The following is a 7,734-nucleotide window of genomic DNA, read 5'->3' on the forward strand; positions in this document are numbered from 1 at the left end:
CAAGATGAGCAGGGGCCAGAGGACAAGACATCACGAGATTACCACTCACTGACCAAACCGTTGATGATCGTCTTTAGTTCGATTCACGGTCGATCCTTGTTGACTCCGTCAGGCCCGTTTTTCGTCTCAGCACGAAAAAAGGAGAAACCCATGTACCTGCGGCAGGTAATTTCCGTCCGCAGCTGTACTTAAGTTAATGAATCTTCGCACAGGATGCTGCCTGCCCCGTGATCACAGAGCAATCCACGCACAACAAGTAGTAGAATAGCTGGACACAAAGGCGAAACAAGCGAAAAGGTAGCTGCCAAAGATAAATTATAACAACAATAATAATCAATACCCTCTTCAAGGACTGCCCACCAAGGAATGAGTTATTAAATAAGAGCGGCTACCTGATGATTGCAGGGATGTTCATTAATCTAGATTCAACTGTGCCTAGCCGGATTGGTTTCTGCTAACGTTCGGTACTGGAAGGCGGGATCAAGAATAATCGGATTTCATTTAATTTTAATTGTTCCGATATGATCCTATATATCAGGTGTCACCTTCCATGGAAGTATTCGGAAGCTTTATAGAATTCTGTTTTTAACATCATAACATTCTGAGACGGTACTAGACATACCACGTAAGAATTTTTTTGGGACCACCATTACTTAATTTAATATTGAATGCGATTTTGTGATTTTCGTTACATGATTGGAAGCGTAAAGAACAAAATAGGATGTTCAATATACATGGGAGGAACTTTTACAAATATATCCGAAGCAGTAACTTCAACTTTGAAGAAGAGCTTTCAATGATTAGCGAAACCATACAATTTTGGTTCAATCTATGGGCAAATCATGTTCAACATAAAACTGATGTGATTTGGTTGGCAGATGAAGAGCGTTGCAGCAATGAAGCTCATATGTTGTATTTTTTAAACGTTTAATTTTTCGGAAAGCATCACCAAACAAAATAATAAATTAAATTTGTATTTAAATAGAAAAGCAACAAAAAAGTGCCCCTTGAAATTCAAACTATGAAAAGAATAATGGAAACAGAAAAAAACAAATCATTGTAAATAATAATTCATCATCCTTCGGAAAGTTTGTGTAGGTTATTCCTTGAGTTTGATCAAACAAAATCGAAAAAAAAGAATTTGTCTTCTTGGCAGTATGCATCAGGTCGTGGCTTGCTGAAACATGAACTTTCCGGTTGGCAAACCGTATTAAGTGTGACTTTTTTTTACAGAATTCTTAAGTTGATGTCAGAGTGAGCGCGGAACGCGGACCGAAGCGAAGCGATTAAATGCTATGTACTGTTTTCGCATCGCATTCAATCTGACAGGTTTGCTTTGATCAAATGCAACTAACTCGCACGCGCGCACAGTGATGCCTCTCCATACAAAAGTTGGCAAAAACCATAGATATGTCGATTAACGTCAGCTGGATGAATTTTTCTTAATAATTTGAGGTCTCTGAATATATTTCCTCTTTCATAATGTATGAAAATATTCGATACACCTGAAAGTGACATTATGCACCGTTTGCTACGGACCGGAAAATGATGTTTTTTTAAATAACATAACTTGTATATTAAACCTGTGTGGAAAATGTATACTGGGAAAAAATATCTTGAAAACATAAAATTTCACGAAAAGGACTTTCTCAACTTTTTTTCTGATATGTTGTAATAGGTGTATCAGGGTCATTTCGCCGAAAACCGTTTCGCCGAAAGGGTTATTTCGCCGAATGACATTTCGCCGAATGGGTCACTTCGCCAAATGCCATTTCGCCGAAAACCATTTCGCCGAAAGCCATTTCGCCGAAAGTGTCATTTCGCCGAATCCTGAAATCGTCTTGAAATCGTAATTAGAATTGATTTAAATTAAAGACAAACAAAAGATGATAGCGTTAACGCCCGTTTTGTTAATTTACAATTGTACTTCTTGAATAATGATTGATTGTTGTACTCTTGAATAAAGATTGATTCATGAACCTCAGAAAGTAGTTCCCAAGAAAACTTGTTGACTATTAGCTAGTAAGCATCAAAGCAATTGCATAGGTGTATCTACCAGGCAAATGTAGGTGGTTCTTTCAGTTTATTAAGTGAAAATGAAAAAATACTAATGCGGCTACGCCACATCGTTTTAGTTTTAGCTTTGTGCCGCCGAGCCATCTTGGCTTCGGTTATGTGGCTGCGCCACATCAGTTATACAGGAGACATAACATGCAGGAGATATGACCCTTACGGCGAAATTACGCTTTCGGCAAAATGATCCTTTCGGTGAGATGACCCTTTCGGCGAAACGACTTTCGGCGAAATGACCTATTCGGCGAAACATCTGTACATCTGATGAAGTTTATTGCATTATGAATAAAGATGAGAGAGTAACAAACACTATTTAGCACGAATACGGACTATTATCTATCTTCTATCTATCAATCTTGTCGCAAGCATCAATCTGGTCAAAATGAAATCATAGCCAAATGTAATCGCATTTTTGCAAAAATGAGTGAGAATGTTGAGCTGTTGAAGAATGAATTGATTGAAAAGGTGAAATCATTAGAATATGATGTAGGCAAGCAAATAGAAAATGCAGTAGGAAACTTAAAAAGTGACTTGTTGCGGGAACTATCTGGAAATACAGAACAAAAATCATTTGCTGAAGTGCTAAAAAATCGCAACAGGAAAGATGTCACTCCGAGAGGCCCTAGTCAAAATCCTAGTCAAAAATCGATTCGATCCCACGACCATCCTGTAATGTTTTGGCCAGATTTGGCAAGCTGTCATTACAGCAAAGTCGTTTAAGAATGGTATGCAGAGAAAGTGGTCCAGTTTGTTCCGAAAAACCTTAACCCACTCAACTGCCCCCAGTTCCGCCCTATTGAGAAATACTGGGCAATCATGAAGAGGAGACTCAAGGCAAAGGGAAACGTTGTCAAAGACATCAATCAGATGACGACCTGGTGGAATAAGATAGCTAAAACGATGGACGAAGAAGGTGTGCGCCGCCTACTGAGCCGTGTTACAGGAAAAATTCGAGAATTCCTTCAAAACCGTGACGAATAATTTTATCCGTATTTTTTCTTAAAAGTATGAAGAAAACGCTACATTTGTATAAAAAAGATCTTGAATACAATAATAAATAACTGAAATTCAGGCAATTGGCTTTGTTCCAATTCTATTTGAAGCAAGCTTTAATAGGTTAATGTCTAAAGCAAACAAAAATTGTAACATTACTCTCGAACAGCTTTGGGTGAACATAGGTAGTCAAGATTTCAACGTATGCGTCGGTGTAGTATATATTCCGCCAGAATTGGCAATTAATGCAAGCATAGTACAACAGCATATTGACTCCGCGATGAATGTTGCAAACTCGCTTGACCCTTCAACCTCTCATCTAATATTTGGTGATTACAATCAACCTGGTATTGTGTGGAATGACACTTCCTATGGATTTGCGTCTGCCGATCCGTCATCCTCAGTCGTGTCGGGATCTAGTAGCACTCTGTTAGACGGGATGTCTTTATTGAACATGATTCAAATTTGTACAGTGACTAATAGATTGAATCGCACTTTGGATCTTTTGTTCGTTAACGAGGAAGCGTTAGCGAACTGTCACGTGCGTCAAGCTGATGAAGCGCTTGTTGGTATAGATTGCCATCAACTTCCTCTGTTGGCTGAATTAACATGCTACCAAAAAATCTGTTTTAATGATGTGGTCGAAGATGTAGAATTTGATTTTTTTAAAACCGATTTTTTTAAACTTAATAGTTCATTGGAGTCAATCGATTGGGAATTACTCTTGGACAATGCAAAAGACGTCAATGTAGCGGTGGAAAGATTTACATCTGTGCTCAACTATTTGTTTAGACTACATGTATCAGCCCCTCGTCATCGACCAAAACCACCTTGGTCAAATCGACACCTTCGTCAACTAAAACGTTTAAGAACAGCTGCACTTCGGCACTATACAATTCGACGTAATCCTACTACCAAACGGGAATTCACTCATGCCAGCAAAAATTATAAGGCGTATAATCACTTCCTTTATTCGAGACATGTTCTACAGATTCAAGCCAACCTTAAACAGAATCAAAAACGTTTCTGGTCTTTTGTGAATAACATACGCAAGGAGAACGGTCTCCCTTCCATGATGACTCTTGGGAATGAAAGTTCAAGTTTGTCTGGTGAAATCTGCAAGCTGTTTGCTAAACACTTTTCAAGTGTTTTTGAGACTGTGCCATCTACTTCAGCACAGGTGGAGTCCGGTCTAAGAGATGTTCCTTGTGATGTACTAAGCATTAATAACATCCAGTTCACCAACGCTGATATACTCACTGCATTGAATAAGTTGAAGTCATCATCATCGTCTGGTCCAGATGGCATTCCTGCTATTATATAAAAAAGATGTGCAAATGCTTTATGCTCTCCCTTAAAACTTATATTCAATCAGTCGCTCTCGCAAGGAATATTTCCGCAATGCTGGAAGAAATCATACATGTTTCCCGTATTTAAAGAAGGAAATAAGCAAAATGTAGAAAACTATCGTGGAATTACATCACTCTGCGCCGGATCTAAATTATTCGAGATTCTCGTGAGCAATGTACTGTTCAGTGAAATTAAAACATACATATCGACAGATCAACATGGATTTTTCCCAGGCAGATCTACAGCTACAAACCTTGCTCAGTTTACATCGCATTGCATTCGAAGTATGGAAGATGGGGCACAGGTGGACACGATTTATACTGATCTCAAAGCAGCATTCGATCGCGTGGATCACGCTATTTTACTTGCGAAAATTTGAAAACTGGGTGCTTCCAAAACGTTCACTGAATGGATTAGATCGTATCTCGTTGGTAGAACTCTCTCTGTCAAACTTGGAAATAACGAGTCAGATAATTTCTCCAACTTGTCAGGCGTACCTCAGTGTAGCAACCTAGGACCTATGCTGTTTTCTTTATTTTTTTAATGATATTTGCTTTATCCTGCCACCAGGATGTAAGCTTATTTATGCAGATGATCTAAAACTCTTCCTCATCATTCGATCCGAAGAGGACTGCATTGTTTTGCAAAAACAGCTCGACGTTTTCTGTGATTGGTGTACACGTAACCGATTGACGCTAAGTGTATCCAAATGTTCTGTAGTTACCTTCACACGCAAGAAAAAGCCTGTTTCCGGAGAATGTCTCGAGAGACTATCAGTTGTCAGAGATCTTGGTGTACTACTGGATACACAGCTATCCTTCAGAGACCACTACTGTCATATTATTGCTCAAGCCAACCGAAATCTTGGATTCATATTCAAAATAGCGAAAGAGTTCAAAGATCCATATTGTCTTCGATCACTGTACTTCACCCTTGTGCGATCAGTCCTTGAAACTTCATCTGTAGTTTGGAGTCCTTACATAGATGTCTGGATTAACCGAATTGAATCAGTTCAAGCTAGATTCATTCGTTATGCTCTAAGATCTCTGCCATGGCGTAACCCTACAGAATTACCACCCTATACAGATCGCTGCAGATTGCTTGGTATGGACACGCTTGCCAAAAGGAGGAATATCTTTAGGGCCGCTTTTATTAGAAAACGCCGTGGGATTTGAAACCGAAATATATCTATTGGATTTATACTACAATTATACGTCCAATACTGGCATATGGATGCCTCGTATGATGGCAGAGAGGGTAAGTAGTTACAATTCAAGCTACCGGTCTATGGAAGGATAAATCAATAAATTCAGAAATAGGTCATATACGTCTGTGGTCCCAATTGGTTGCATGGGATGATGTTTTTCTTGCCCCTAGCGAGTTAACACTCAACTGTGGTTTCCCGTATAGAACTTTTCAAATAAAAATTCCATCTAGACAGGAGTGGCTGTCTGGATTTATGGAAACACTACAGCAAGAGCACGTAGTCTGTTACACTGATGGTTCACTGATGGAGGGCCGAGCTGGTGCGGGTGTTTACTGTCGTGTATTGAGATTGGAGCAATTGTACTCACTTGGTAGATACTGCGCCGTTTTCCAGGCTGAGATCTTTGCAATCATGTGTGGAGTACAGTGTACCCTCCGGCAAGGCATATCTGGTAAAATAATAGATTTTTGCTCCAAGCAGTCAGGCTGCAATTAAACCGCTTAGACCGGGTGACTCACGTTCAAAACTTGTGATCGATTGCCGTACTCAGATCGAAGAACTTAGCATTTTCAATGCTGTAAACCTAGTCTGGGTACCTGGTCATTCCAACATAATTGGAAATGAATGGGCGGATGAACTGGCCAGAGTGGGAGCAGAAAACGACCTCGTAGGTCCTGAACCAGCACTGCCAATTTCCAAATGCTGGATAAAACAAAAAACTCTGTCTTAGGCTTCGTCTGAGCATGCAAACTACTGGCGAAGTGGTGTTCTGGTGAGGGCTCTGGGCCACTGTAAACTTAATTATCACATGGCTACCATACATCTTGCTGAACCATTTTCATGTGATCTCTGTGAATCCGATTACGGGACTTCATATCACCTAATATGTAACTGCCCTGCAGTATCTCAACTACGGTATCGGGTTTTTGGTTGTTTTTACATTGAAGAACCTATGTCCAAGCAACTGAAACTCAGAGATATTCTTGGGTTTCTAACCCAATGTGGAAAAGAGCTCTAATTACTCTCGCAAGCGGTTTCTACGTCTCGTAAGTTGCGGTTGGTTTCTGTACACATTTATGTTGTGTTCGTGTTTTATTTCGTATTTCTCCCGTTCCTTTATTTTCCATCCTCTTCTATTTCCCACCATCATTCAGATAAATGATGAAAAGTCACGGCAAGGCACAAATCCCCGAAAATATGGGGAACGTGCCGTTATGATCCAATTTATTCTGATACCTGATACCTGAATCCGACAGCCCTAGATATGCCTCAATTGTTTTCAACACCTTCAAATACCGTTTCCGATACTTAGTTTTACTACGAAGCTTACTGTGAACCTGCTGATCGATTGAGCCAATTTCAACGACTTCACAATGTTTCAACCTGACCACTCCGGGGTTCAGAAATGGGTGCTCAATGTAAATTTCCGGTTTCCGGCTTCCAACAGCTGAAATAAAATGAATAGCGACAAAACTTTTAGCGCTGAAAGAGGAAATGTTAAAAGAACTGCTGTGAAAACATTGTAAATCCCACATGTAAGAGCGCTACGGTTGATTTCATAATGTGTCCAGGTATTAAATGACTCAAGCTTTACATAAAACATTTCAGCTCCAAAGTTCACTTACCACGAATAAAAACTATCGTTTCAGTAACGTGAGACCGCTAATTGGTAAATTGTCAAATAAATGTTAGCAAAACAAAATCTCCCTTGAACTGCAATAAATTCACCGCATTTAGACTCACCATCCTTTGCTAGTTACGCACGGACTTAGAACACATGGATCCAACTGGGTTCAATTAAACGTGCAAGTTACAAATGAAGTACGTTAATTTAAAGTTCTTCATAAGCGGCAATCCGGTGGGTAGCCGACTGCTTCAGGCGATGCCGCACCCAAGCTGTGCAACGACCTCATTTAATTACAAGTAACGTGCCTTTGTCGGCTGGTTAATCTTGTTGAACATGGATTCACATTACTCGACAAAATGGTTATTACCATGCGAACGAGCCGTTGTCCGATCCTACGGGATCATCTAATCGTTCAGCTGTACACCAGCTGCTTCTAATCGTCGGTACTTGTTCAGCAGATTTGTATTTTAAGGACGCAGATAAA

The sequence above is a fragment of the Malaya genurostris genome, chromosome 3, assembly GCF_030247185.1.
Source record: "Malaya genurostris strain Urasoe2022 chromosome 3, Malgen_1.1, whole genome shotgun sequence".
Classification (NCBI taxonomy): domain Eukaryota; kingdom Metazoa; phylum Arthropoda; class Insecta; order Diptera; family Culicidae; genus Malaya; species Malaya genurostris.